The sequence below is a fragment of the Protopterus annectens genome, chromosome 10.part0, assembly GCF_019279795.1.
Source record: "Protopterus annectens isolate FY-2018-M chromosome 10.part0, PAN1.0, whole genome shotgun sequence".
Lineage (NCBI taxonomy): Eukaryota > Metazoa > Chordata > Ceratodontiformes > Protopteridae > Protopterus > Protopterus annectens.
Genome location: NC_056744.1, coordinates 1528286252 through 1528299108, shown reverse-complemented (window position 1 = coordinate 1528299108; position 12857 = coordinate 1528286252). Strand labels below are relative to the sequence as shown.

The 12857-nt window shown below is 40.7% G+C and overlaps 1 protein-coding gene across 1 annotated transcript in view; it reads left to right on the top strand.

Moving 5' to 3' along the window:
• LOC122814329 overlaps nt 1-12857 on the top strand; it is a 140653-nt gene that overhangs the window by 48259 nt on the left and 79537 nt on the right. The window lies entirely within an intron of this gene.

Below are 12857 nucleotides of genomic sequence, written 5' to 3'. Positions count from 1 at the left end.
TGCACATACAATATGCACAGTCAAAGTTAGGCTTGCAGTGACCTAAGAAGTAACAGCCCAGCTGGAGAGGAAAGGTTATATTGGGGTAACAAGTAGATGATAGGTGCAGGCTGGGTATGTTTAGTATCAAATGTCTCAAGTCCATCAACTAAATTTATTACAATGTAGTGCAGGAATTCCCTTCATTATGATTTGCATGGCTTGATCCCGGTAATCAAATGTAATGTATATCAAGGGACTAATTCTGTACCCTTCCTTAAGTGTCAGTGTTTCTACAAATCTATAATTGATGTAAATCAATGAAATAAAATACTGTAAAACAACTTGCTATGTATTTTTCTTAAGATGTGATATTAGATCGCATACTCTAAATAAAGTTAATCAAGTCAGACTAAAAGTCAGTCTTGTTGCCTTTACAAATTATTGGTATTAGTAATTCAAAATCACATAATTAATAACTGCATTAAATTCCAGGTGAAGTGCTTTTTTGATGTTTTGGTCTTAACTACAGACCACTGCCAGTAGCTTTCTGTGAATCTCCTTTAGAGCGCTACACACTTCTTGCAGTCACCAAGGCACAAACATTTGTTCAGAACGTTTTTTTACTGATTGAGCAATAAATAGCACAAATAACAATATGAAATCATATTAGCTGTGCTGATTCAACCAGAATAGTACAGAAGTGTAAAATCTTACCATAACAGCAGATTTCCTTCTCTTCACTGTTGTAGTATTTGTAACTTTAGTATGTCTTACCAAAGATAGTCTAATGCCCGGCAATTTTATATGTGTCATATGTCACACATATGCTCCCCACACAAGATGTAAGGCATAAAGGTGATGTATGATTTTTAATGTATCGTCTGTAGAAGTTCCATTTGGAATGAAAAATGTGGTGAGAAAGTTAAGCGTTTAGTGTGAAAGTTAATTTGCTTATTTTTCATGTATTTATTAAAGTTTGGTACTCTCTGTACTCATTGCAGCTCCTGGTGCTTCATTTTGATTTGTTTTTAGTTGGAGCTGTGCTCTTTGCGGCACCTTTGTCTCCACTTATGTGATGTACGAATGCAGTTACCCAGAACTGAATTACCCCAGTAAAGAACAATCTTCTTAGGACAAAAAAGGATGCTATACACATCCAAGTACAGAAAATGCAGAAGAAAAAGGGGGAGACCCTTTGCCTGGAGGGTAACCAAATCAAAGCCCAAAAGAAAAAAAAAAGGGGATGGAAAGAGAGACCGATTTCTACAACTATGAAGAGAAGGGTATCTACTGTTATGGTAAGACTTACACAACTGTACTATGTCCTTATATATCACTGTTGCAGTATTCTTCACTGTAGGAAGACTACAAAAGCTCAAAAAAAGTATTGGGAGGAGAAAGGCTGGGAAGAGCCCTCAACAAATCCATGCATAATGGCTCTAGCAAAACCTGCACTGATTTTGGAAAGCATATCCAATTTATAATGCTTAATAAAGGTATGCACTGAGGAGCAGGTTCAGGGATGGAATTGATGTAACAAGCTCTTGAAGAAGGCACCAACAGAGGCAACAGCCTGCGTGGAATGAGCTCTAATGGAAGTAGACCGACCCTTACGATGAAAAGAATAGCAACATGAAATGACCTTAGAAATCCAGCAGGAGATGGGTTGCATGGGAACAGCTAAACCCATAGTCCTTGGATGAAAAGAACCAAAAAGATGGTCAGATGTATAAATGGACTTAGTTTTATCCAAATAATACCTGAGCTGTTTGTGCAAATCCAAGGTATACCAGACTCTCTCTCTAGCAGACTGTGGAGAAAGAAAAATGGAAGGGAGTTGTACTGCCTGATTTAAGAACAACTCATTAACACCCTTGGGCAGAAAATAAGGATTACTACAAAGAGACACTCTGTCTCCATGAAAAAAAAAGAGGAATGGCCATGAGGGCTTGAAGCTCAGAAACCCTCTGAGCAGAGGTAAGAGAAAGAAACAAAACAGTCTTCCAGGTTCAATGTTGCAAAGAAGATTAAACTGCATGCTCAAAAGGAGCCTGAGCCAATTTTTCTGAAAGCAAAATGAAGGTCCTAAGGAGGAGGAATAGGCTTCCTTGGGGGGGTCTAAGATGCAGAACCCCTTTAAGAAATTGTTTGACCTCAAAATGAGAAGCCAAAGGAGGACTCAATGGTAGACAAACAGGAATATCAGACAAATGGGCCTTCCAGAAGAATAGGTCAAGGCAGACTTGAGCAATTATTCACACAAATAGGAGAGAACCAAAGGGACCCCCCCCCAGTGGAAAAGGATCTTGACTATGAGTATGACATTGGACAGAAAATCTTTTCCATTTGGACATATAAGACTTTCTGATTGCAGGCTTCCTTACCTTCTGTAAAACTTTGAGCACGTCCTCAGAAAAGAAGTACCTGAAAGGGATCAAAACCCTATCACCCACAGTGTCAGTTGAAGAGTGGAAAAGTGAGGATGAATGAGTGAATCCTTGTCCTGTGTGAGGAAGTCCAACGAGTGATTTAAGTTGTGGTGATTGCCCTTTGTCAGATGCATTAAGAGGTGGAACCAGTTCTGCCTGGGCCAAAAAGGAATCATGAGCAAGACTTCTGGGAAGTCCAGATGAATCTTCTACAGCATTCTTGAAAGTATAGGAAGAGGAGGGGCAACATAAAGAAACACCCCCTTCCAAGGAAAAGAAAGGGTGTCCATCTTCCATGCCAGATGGCATGGCAGTTTGGAACCGATACAAGGGAGCTGCCTATTCAGAAGGGAGGAAAAAAGATCTACCGGAGAAATTCCCCACAGATGGACTTTGTCCAGAAATATGTCTCTGTGAAGCATCCATTAGTGAGCCTGCAGTTTGGACCTGCTCAGAAAGTCTGCCATTAGATTGTGCTCTGAAGGAATGTACACTGCCAGAAGAGTTAGCTGATAACTGATAGTCAGATCCCAGCCTGAAGAGCCGGCCTGCAGAGAAGGTAAGAATTTCAGCCCCCTGCTTTTTGACAAAGCATATCACTGTGGTGTTGTCTGTGTAAATCTTCAAAGGATCTGGAGAGAGAAAATGGGGTGAAAGCCTGATGGGCCAGAATCAGACCTGTCATCTCTTTGATACTGATATGGTCTGAGTACTGATGGGCGGGGCTAGAGATCCTGATCCTTTAGGCGACCCCAGGAAGCCCCCTACCCCATGTATGAGTCATTGGTAAATAGATCTTGACAAGGAACTTGAGGCTAAAAGGGGATGCTTGGGTTGAGGGTAATATTTGTAAACAACAATTGAATTTTCCATTGAGACAAGGAAGAACAGGTATGCTGAAATCCAGAGGGTTACAATGTTGCAGCCAACCTGACTTTAGGTACCATTTTTTTCTCCTGCGTATGCAATATAGCAAGAGGGAACAATGGAAGAGAAGAGACCACAAAACTCAGGACCTGAAGAAACTGTCTGGCTGGAATAGCAGTCAGAGAAAGAAGAGACTGAAAGAAAGCTGTTGATTTTTATTTATTTATTTATTTGTTTTATTTTACATTTGTTGACTGGGATAGTCCGACTGGATGTATGTCCATTTTCAGTGGAGGCCTGGGGAGAACAACTCCAAGGGTAAGCAGATACAGCATTACATAATACCAGTATTACATATTACAGACTATTTACAGAGATTACATAAGTAAGCAAGTTAAACAAGTTCCACAGGTTAGAGTTAATCCTGCGCGCAAGTCAGGATTAAATTAAATTACACAGTAAATTGGTTAACAGATTTTTACACATTCTAGAGAGAGTTAGCCAGGCTTGATACATTGACATAGCCAGTTAAGTGACAAATGTTGTTTGAGTCTAGTTTTAAATTGACCTAAGGTGGAAAGTAAGGTAATATCAGCTGGAAGAGAGTTCCAGGATCTACTTACAGAGTTTGCAAAGAGAGAGTCACCAGCTGTGTTATTAATTTTGCTAGTCTGAATTAGTAGTTTGTTAGAGGATCAAAGCGATCTAGGATTGTTATAGGGGGTGATAATATTTTTAAGTGCAGGAGTATTGTCCAGATTATAGAGGATTTTATAGGCCATAATCAGTTGGTTATATTGGATTAGGCTGGGTAGTTCAAGCCACCCAAGCTGATTTAGATTGATGCAATGATGTGTCCTAAAAGGCAGCCCAGTAGCAAACCTGGCAATGTGGTTGTAGCAAATTGAGAGTTTGTTAAGGACAGTCTTGTTTAAATTCAAGAGTAGAGGGGATGCATACAGAAGGGTTGAAAGAAGGTGAGAGCGAGCTATGGCAATTTTAGCTGGAGGGGTTTGGAAGGCTTTTATTCTGTAAAGTGACCCTAGTTTTTTATTGATGGTTTTGATAGTTTGGTTAACATGTAGGTTGAATTTTAAATTATTGTTTATGATGACACCTAATAGTTTTGTAGAAGGGTCAGGGGAGATTATTGTGCCATCATTTGAATTTATGGTAAAGGTGAAAGCAGTAGACCTACGTGTTGGTGAAAATAACAGCATTTTAGTTTATTGGGGATTTAGGATCAGACGATGTTCAGAAAGCCAGTTTTCTATTGTATTAAAGGTGGTCTGGGTAGCTGACCATAACTCTACTGGAGATGTGGCTGAGCAAATCAGAGTATAGTCATCAGCATATTGGATACAGCTGACTTTTGGGATGACAGTATAAAGGTCGCTAATGAAGATGGAGAACAGCAAGGTCCCTAGTATAGAGCCTTGTGGTACTCCAAGGGTGTTAGGTAGAAAGTTAGAGAGTTTGTTCTGCCAGAGGACAGCCTGCTGTCGAACATTCAGGTAGGATTGAAACCACTGAAGGGCTCTAGTATCTAGACAGAATGTTTTCAGGGTGTGGATTAAATGTTGGTGATCAACCATATTGAATGCCTTGGAAAGATCCAAGAAGAGGGCTGAGGATATATAATTATTGTTGCGATTATGGTTTATGGTGTTGGTAAAAGCTAGGAGGGCTGAAGTAGTGCTGTGATGAGGATGAAAGCCATGCTGAGTGTCTGCTATAAGGTGATTCTGGATTAGGTGGTGCATGAGTTGTCTATGAATACATTTTTCCATAATCTTTGCAAGTAGAGAGAATATAGCTATTGGCCTATAATTTGAGAATTCAGTAGAGCTGCCTCCTTTGTCAAGTGGGATTACATAGGATATTTTCCAGATGATGGGAATTTTAGCTTCTACTGTGGTTCAGTTGATTAGTATTGAGATGGGGTAAGCAATAGCATCAGTTGATTTTTGTAGATACTTGGAAGGGAGTTGATCAGCAGAAAGTGTAGTGGGTTTTAATTTTTTGATCAAGGTACGGATAAGTGAAGTGGTGACTGGTTGGAAGCTGAATGCAAGTAGGTTTCTAGGCGTGCTGCTTTCAGGACCAGGGGAGCTAGGAGGTAGTTGGCTAGCTAGGGCTTGAATTGTCTCAGTAAAGAATTGGTTAAAACTGTCAGAAACATCTTCAGGGGTTTTCTCAATAGTAGCAGCAGGGATTGGGGTTTGAAGTTTGTCCAGGATGTAGTAGATTATTTAAACCTGCCCAAAACTTCTGAGGGTTATTTTGATTTACTGTCTGTAAATTACAGTAGTATTGTTTTTTTGTCTTGTAAAATTGATTTTTTGGTTTTGTTCCTGGATTGCCTGTATTTAATGTGATCTTGAGGGTTTTTAGAAGAATGCCATAAAGCCCATGCTTTGTTTCTTAGGGTCTTTTTGAGTTTAGACTCTTTAGAAAGCCATGGCGCAGTTTTTGCCTTGGTTCTCTTTGAACGAACAGGTGCATGCAAATCAAGGATCTCAAGGAATTTGTTGTTAAAGTATGCTACTGCTTCCTCTAAGGGGAGGTGTTTTAGAATAGACCAATTACATGAGTTTAGTTCTTGTTGGAATTTGGCAGGATCAAAGTTTTTATTGTTTCTAACCTTTCTGAGTAAGAGTTGTTGGGAATTAATGATTTTGTGCTTAATTACATATGTGAAAAGGTGATCGCTTAGGCCATTAAGGAGGGTACCAGAGGTGTACAGTTGGGGGTGACTATTTATGAGTACCCAGTCAAGTATGCTTTCTTTTGTGGTTGGGTTTACATATCCTGGTAGGGGTGGATATAATTTGTGTAAATGCATTCAGGATAATATGGGTGGTTGGGGATTCTGAGGAACAGGTGCCCCAGTCTATGTTAAAGTCTCCAAGTAGTAGGGTTTCATGGGGGTAGTGACATGATAGCTAGTGCAGGATATCTTCAAGTGCAGATATATTGTTACCTGAGGGAATGTACATACAGATGATATTAATGCATTTATTTTTATTAAGTTGCAATTTGGTGGTAAGAATCTCTGAGGTGGTTGTATTACATCTATGGTGACATTCAACTCAGATTTATAGAGTACAGCTACCCCACCCCCCTTCCTCGAAGCACGATCCAGCCTGTGTATGTTGTACCCAGGTGGTAACACTTCATTGTCTGTAGTGTTAGGTTTTAACCAGATTTCAGATAAACAGAGAATCTCAGGGGAGTGGACATCCAGAAGTGCATGCAATTCATGTACCTTGTTATTAATGCTTCTAATATTGAGATGACAGACTAGGAGAGAGTTAGTTGGACTATAAATTGTAGGTTTGTAGCTTAGATTACAAGTAGAGGGGGTATGTGTATCTGAAGTGAGTGGGCCAGGGTTGGGGTGAATATCACCACCAAGTATTAGGTTGAGTCTATACTTGGTGATGAACTTCAGGAATTTGTTTATTAGTTTGTGGTAGTGTTTGGATCTAGAGCTAATGTGCCTGGGGTTGAGATGTTGATAGACTGAACAAGATGTTGGATAGGATCTGGTACTGTAAGTATGGTTGAAGGTGGAAGGATTTACAGCTGGGGTGATAGTATGGCCTTTTGGGACCCGAAATCCCTTAAGAAACTGGTTTTCATACAAGGTAAGGAGGTATGGTGCGAACAAGAGGGGCAGTAAAGAGGAGTATATCATTATCTGTGATTCAGCTAGTGAGTTAAGGAACTGTTTTACCTGGTGATGCAACACCAGAAGATAGAGTGGTGAGGTAAAGGTAATGGAAGGGGGATGGGAGAATGCCAGATGAAAGCTAATAGTTGCTATTAAAATGTAGGTAGAAGAATGAGGGGTGTGGGGAATTATCCTAGAGGAAAACAGATAGGCTCTAGAAAGTGGGGGAGTGGCTATAGTACTATAAAGTTAGAGGTACTGGGGGCGGGAGGAAATTGGGGGCAGGGAGGGGAGCGAAGAGAGCCCGAGCATAGTGGGGCTATTGCAGTTTACAAGGTTTCCTAAGGTATCCTAAAGCTATAAGGTAAGTATTTTAGCTCTTAATGTAAGAGTCAGTTTACTTAAGTTACAGGGAAGGAGGCAAACACTCAAGTAGAAAAAAAGAGTTTTGATGACAAAACTTTTGGAGGTAGAACAGAGGCCAGCATTCGTACTCTCTGAAACCTGCAGCCAAGATACACATTTATTTATTTGTTGCATTTGTTGGCCGGGAAAGTCCTCTTGCAGTTTACAAGGTTTCCTAAGGTGTCCTAAAGCTATAAGGTAAGTATTATAGCTCTTAGTGTAAGAGTCAGTTTACTTAAGTTACAGAGAAGGAGGCAAACACTCAAGTAGAAAAAAAGAGTTTTGATGACAAAACTTTTGGAGGTAGAACAGAGGCCAGCATTCGTACTCTCTGAAACCTGCAGCCAAGATACACATGTATTTATTTATTGCATATGTTGGCCAGGAAAGTCCACTGGGCCTAGAGGAGCCCATTTTCAGTGGAGGCCCGGGGAGAAAAGCTCACATTGTTACATTTAACTAATAAAAACATTGTTGATGCATAATTAAAAAATGGACACATTACAACATACAGTTAATAAACACGTTACTACATACAATTGATAGGCATATATAAAATTGCAGATATGGCATTAATATTCCATACAAAGCGGAAGCATTTTGAAAGTGAGGGCATAAGTGGAAACAGAAGAATGTAGTAACTTAGAAGTGTATGAAAGTTGAACAAGAAAATAGCATATACATGTGAGCATGCAGGGTTCAAAGCAAAGTGGTGATGAGTTCGGGGTGTAGAGGGGGTGAACAGAATGTATTAGGCTGCAGAGGCATGAGAGAGCAATGTAAGAAGTTATTGAGAAAGAGTGGGAAAGTTTAGAGAAATTGAGACAGAGAGGGATTCTACAGAGGAATATTAGGGGATGGGATTTATCTATGGGGTACAAGAGCATAGCCAGTTAGAGACTAAGTGTAATTTTAGGGATTTCTTAAAAGAATCAGACTTAATAATTGATCTGAGTGAAGGAGGAAGATCATTCCATAACTTAATGACAGTGTAGGGATACAGCATTTGGCCGGCTGATAGTTTGGGTTTTTCTATGGCCAGCAACCTAAGGTGGCGATTGGGCTGGTACATGGTCAGCATAGCTGAGAGGGAAGGGCACTGTTCAGGTTGGTAGATTATTTTGTGGGCTTTAGTTAGTTGAAGGTAAGTAAGTTGGTGGTAGTATTCTAGCCAATTTCGTTGATGCAATGCAGAGCAGTGTATTAGAGTTTGTGGCAAATTTGGCAACTTTATTATACCAGGAATCAAGCTTGCTTTTTAGGGAAGATTGTAGGTTGGTAAGGATGGGAGCACCATAAAGCAGTGTTGATAGTAGAAAGTATGTGGCAAGGGTCTTTTGGCAGTGAGACTGAGGAAATAGTTGTGATGATATAGGGCACCTAGCTTTGGTGGGTTTTTTTGATGTTGCTGTGGATATGAAGATCAAAGGTTAGTTTGTCTTCAGTGATGATGCCTAGCAGTTTGGTACTGGAGACGACATATATGATAGTATTGTCATTTGAAGTAACTGTAAGCAGAGATTTGTCAATGGTGCTAATTTTTGTGGGGGTGAATAATAAAAGTTTTGTTTTGTTGGGGTTAAGGGCAAGGTGGTTCTGGGACATCCATTGCTCAGTAGAAGTTAATACTTCTTGGGTAAGTTGCTGTAATTTGATGGGAGATTTTGAGGAGGAGATGATAGTAGAGTCATCAGTATATTTGATGACGGTACTATGAGTAAGGGTTTGATGGAAGTTATTGATGAATGCTAAAAAGGAGAAGGCCTAGAATAGATAATTGGGGGGGATTTGTGTTAGCAGTAATGAAAGGGGAGGAAGAGTTTTGCCATTTAGAGGATTGCTGCCTATTTTTGAGATAGTTAGTAAACCATTGCAGAGTGGGGGGAGATAGATTAAGGTTGGAGAGCTTGTTGAGTAGCAGGGAATGAGAAATGGTGTTGAATGTCTTAGATAGATCGAGAAAGAGAACTGAGACTAAGGAGCCAGTGTCACAGGCTCTATTTATTGTGTCTAAGAAAGAGATGAGGGTGGTATTTGTGCTATGTCCCGGCCTAAAGCCATGCTGTTTAGGAGAAAGCAGTTGGTGATTAACTAGATGATTTATGAGCTGTGTATGGATGCACTTCTCTAATATTTTAGAGATGGGGGAAAGAATGACAATGAGACGGAAGTTTGAAATGTTAAAGTTGTTGCTGCCTTTATGTAAAGGAATTACAAATGATTTTTTCCAGATGTCTGGTATACAGGATTCTTAAATGGACCTGTTAAGGAGTATACTGATAGGGTAGGCTATGGAAGGGGCTGCTAGTTGTAGGTATTCTGCAGGTAGATCGTCAGTAGCATTAGTGCAAGGTTTGAGTTTATGATGTAGTTTTTGGATGGTGGAAGTGGTAATGCGAGATAATGAGAAGATGGGTGTGGTGTTTGAGGTGTAATGGATGGATGGAGGATTTGAAGTGTCAGGGGAGATGGGGGGGGAAGGTAGTAGTTAGGTTGGTGATGGTGTCTATAAAGTATGTGTTGAATAGCGTATATAGAGTAGCTGTTTCAGAAGGAGTTTTATCTGGGTTTGGGTATGGGGTGTTGTTAGTACCTGGGTGGAGTAAGGCATTAATTGCTCCCCAGAGTTTTTTCAGATTGTGTTTGTGCTGATCGTGTATAGATAGTAAGTACTCTCTTTTTGCTTCTGAACACTAAATGTTTTGCTTGATTGTGAAGTTGTTTGTATTGCATTAGGTTAGAGGGTGTTTTGTTTTTTTGCCATATTTTCCATGCTTTGTCCCTAGAGGACATGATTTGCTTAGTGGCCTTTGTCAGCCAGCAGGCATGTTTTGATTTGACTCTCTTTAATCTTAGGAGGGAACGAGAGTTTAGAATCCTAAGAATCTACAGGGTAGACTTTTGGAAATTGATAGTGAACTCCAGACTCTGAAGGAGATATGTGTTGAACTCCAGAGCCTATATCTGGCAACTGGGAGAAGGAGCCTGAATCAACAGGTCGTCCAAATAAGGAAAAACCTTAGAGCCTGCTGAAGGCAGTCATAGGAGCTGGGCATTTTGTTAAGAGTCTTGTGGCAGGAGAGAGGTCAAAGGGCAAAGCAGAGAACTGAAAATGAGAGGAAGAACCAGAAAAATGCAAATACTTCCTGAAAAGAGGGTGAATAGGAGTATAAAGGTAAGCATCCTTCAGATCCAAGGAGACCAGAAAAGCGTGGGACAGTAAGAGAGGAAACAGGATTTGAAGAGAAAGCATCCAAAAGGAAGGAACCTTGCAAAAAGTAATGAGTAAGTTGAGATCCATAATAGGTCTCTAAGTGCCCTTCTTTTGAGGAACCAGGAACATTATGGATTAGAGTCCCTTTCCTAGTTGAGAAGCAGGGACAAGCTCCATAGTTCCTTGGTCCATCAGAGACCCAAGAACCTCTAAAAAGTGAGGAAACTGTTCTCGAGGATGTTGAGAAATCCCTGAAGAAGGAAGTAGAGACTTCAACACCATGAAGTAACCCTGACAGATGATGGACAGAATCCAAGAATCTGAGGAGATGAGTTGCCAGTTTGGAAGACAAGGGGAGAGTTGAAGGGACAAGAAGCAAAATGTCAAAGGGAAGCTGGTTTGTCTGATAAAGGAGGGTTCTGGACCCCAGCAGCCTGAAAAGACTTAGAAGGAGGAGCTTGCCTACTACCCTTTCTGCATTTAGAGACTTGACGGGGCTGCCTACAAACAAAAGCTGACCTAGTAGGATAGTTCCTCTAGAACTTAGGAACAGGGGACACAAAAATATATTTAAGAACCTACAAAGCTTTACCTTTTTTCTTACGAGACTTAACCATATCATCATCAGCAATCCTAAAAAGATTTTTGCTGTCCAAAGGAGCATCCAACAATTTGGCCTTAATGTCTTCATGGAAAGATGTAGATAAAGCCAAGAGTAATGATTCAAGACAGACCCAAAGGCAGCAGCTCTGGAAGAGGCATCAGCAGCTTCATAGCTGTACCTGATACAGTGGCGAGCCACCTGTAAGGTAAAACCTAAAATAGATAAAGCATAAGACTTGCCTTCAGAATCAGGGAGTTCTGAAATAACCTGACTAGCCTGGGAAATCAAGCCCAGAGCATACCTGGCCATGAGTGTCTGCTTATTGATAGCCACAAAAGACAAAGTAGAGACAGTATAAACCTTCTTACCAATTCTCTCCATGGCCCTATTATCCTTATCTGAAGGCAAAAGCTTAGTCAAGGGCATAAGCTTAAAAGGCTTGTCTGAGGAGACTGACACCACAGCAGAATCAATTCAAGGACATTTAAAAAGGAATTGACAATCCTCAGGAGTTTTATAGAACCTGTCAGGTATCTTAGGAGCAGGAGGCTGAGAGTCAGGAGTCTTAGAAGCAGCTATAAAGTGTCTAACAAAGCAGCCAACACAGGATGAATTGCTGAAGGCTTATGAGTGTCCACCTGAAGCAATTCATAATACCTTTTCTGGATCATATACTTGAGAAGAGTTCCACTTAAAAATATTCCATCATTTTGGCTACTGTGTCTTCAAAAGACACCTCCTCTAAAGAGACTCAGGACTAATGGACTCCTCTTCATCAGATCCATAAGCCAAAGGAAGCCAAAGGAGAAGGCATCTGAGATGAATAAGAAAAAGACCTATCATCAGGCTCTGAATCCTCACCCAAGGAATCAGGTTCCCTAGGCATTTTGAAAGGGAGTTGAAGTCCATGGAGGAGTAGGAACAGAAACCCCACAGGGAGGCTTCAGAGCCATTAAATCATTAAACAGGCCTTGACAGAACTCCTGCCATTCCCTTTGGTGATCCTTAAAGATGTACAGAAGAATGTTTAGTCTTCTGTTTCTCCTTGTTATGGACATCAGCCCTAACAAACAATGGGGGTTCAGAGCACTGACAGTATATTTAATAAGGGTACCCAAAACCTCTTCCTTGATCAAACTCTGCAGAATCCCACTAGGGATATCTGAGATAATCAACCGTGCTTCCCCTTCAACATCTGTAGCAGATGCCTTCAAAGCCTCTGAGGACTTGTGAAAAGAAGGATCCATGCCAACTTCTGGCAGGGTCATGGCAGAGGAATCTGAAGTTGATATTGGGTGGCCTACAGAGCTATCACCTGCTTCCAGAGGGATGTCCGGTGGAGGCTGGATAGCCAAGGAATCCAGCCAAGATTCTGTGGTTGTCTTCTTAACTAATGGAAGAACAACAGGGGTTAATCAATTCTGCCATGGTACCCTGGGCTAACTGTTTAAACCTCTGATTCTCAAGGTAAATGGGTAGGGAATACAACCAGCTTCTGAGAGTCTTAGGCACACTTTGCAAATACTTCAGGAGGTATGGTCGTGGGAAGTACCCAAACAAAAAAGGCACTGTTCTTGATGATCTTTATAGGGAATCTGCCCCCCACACTAAAATTTCCCTTCTTGGGTGACATGAACTCCATGTAACAAAAAGAAAATAAGACGAAAAAGAAAAAAGGAA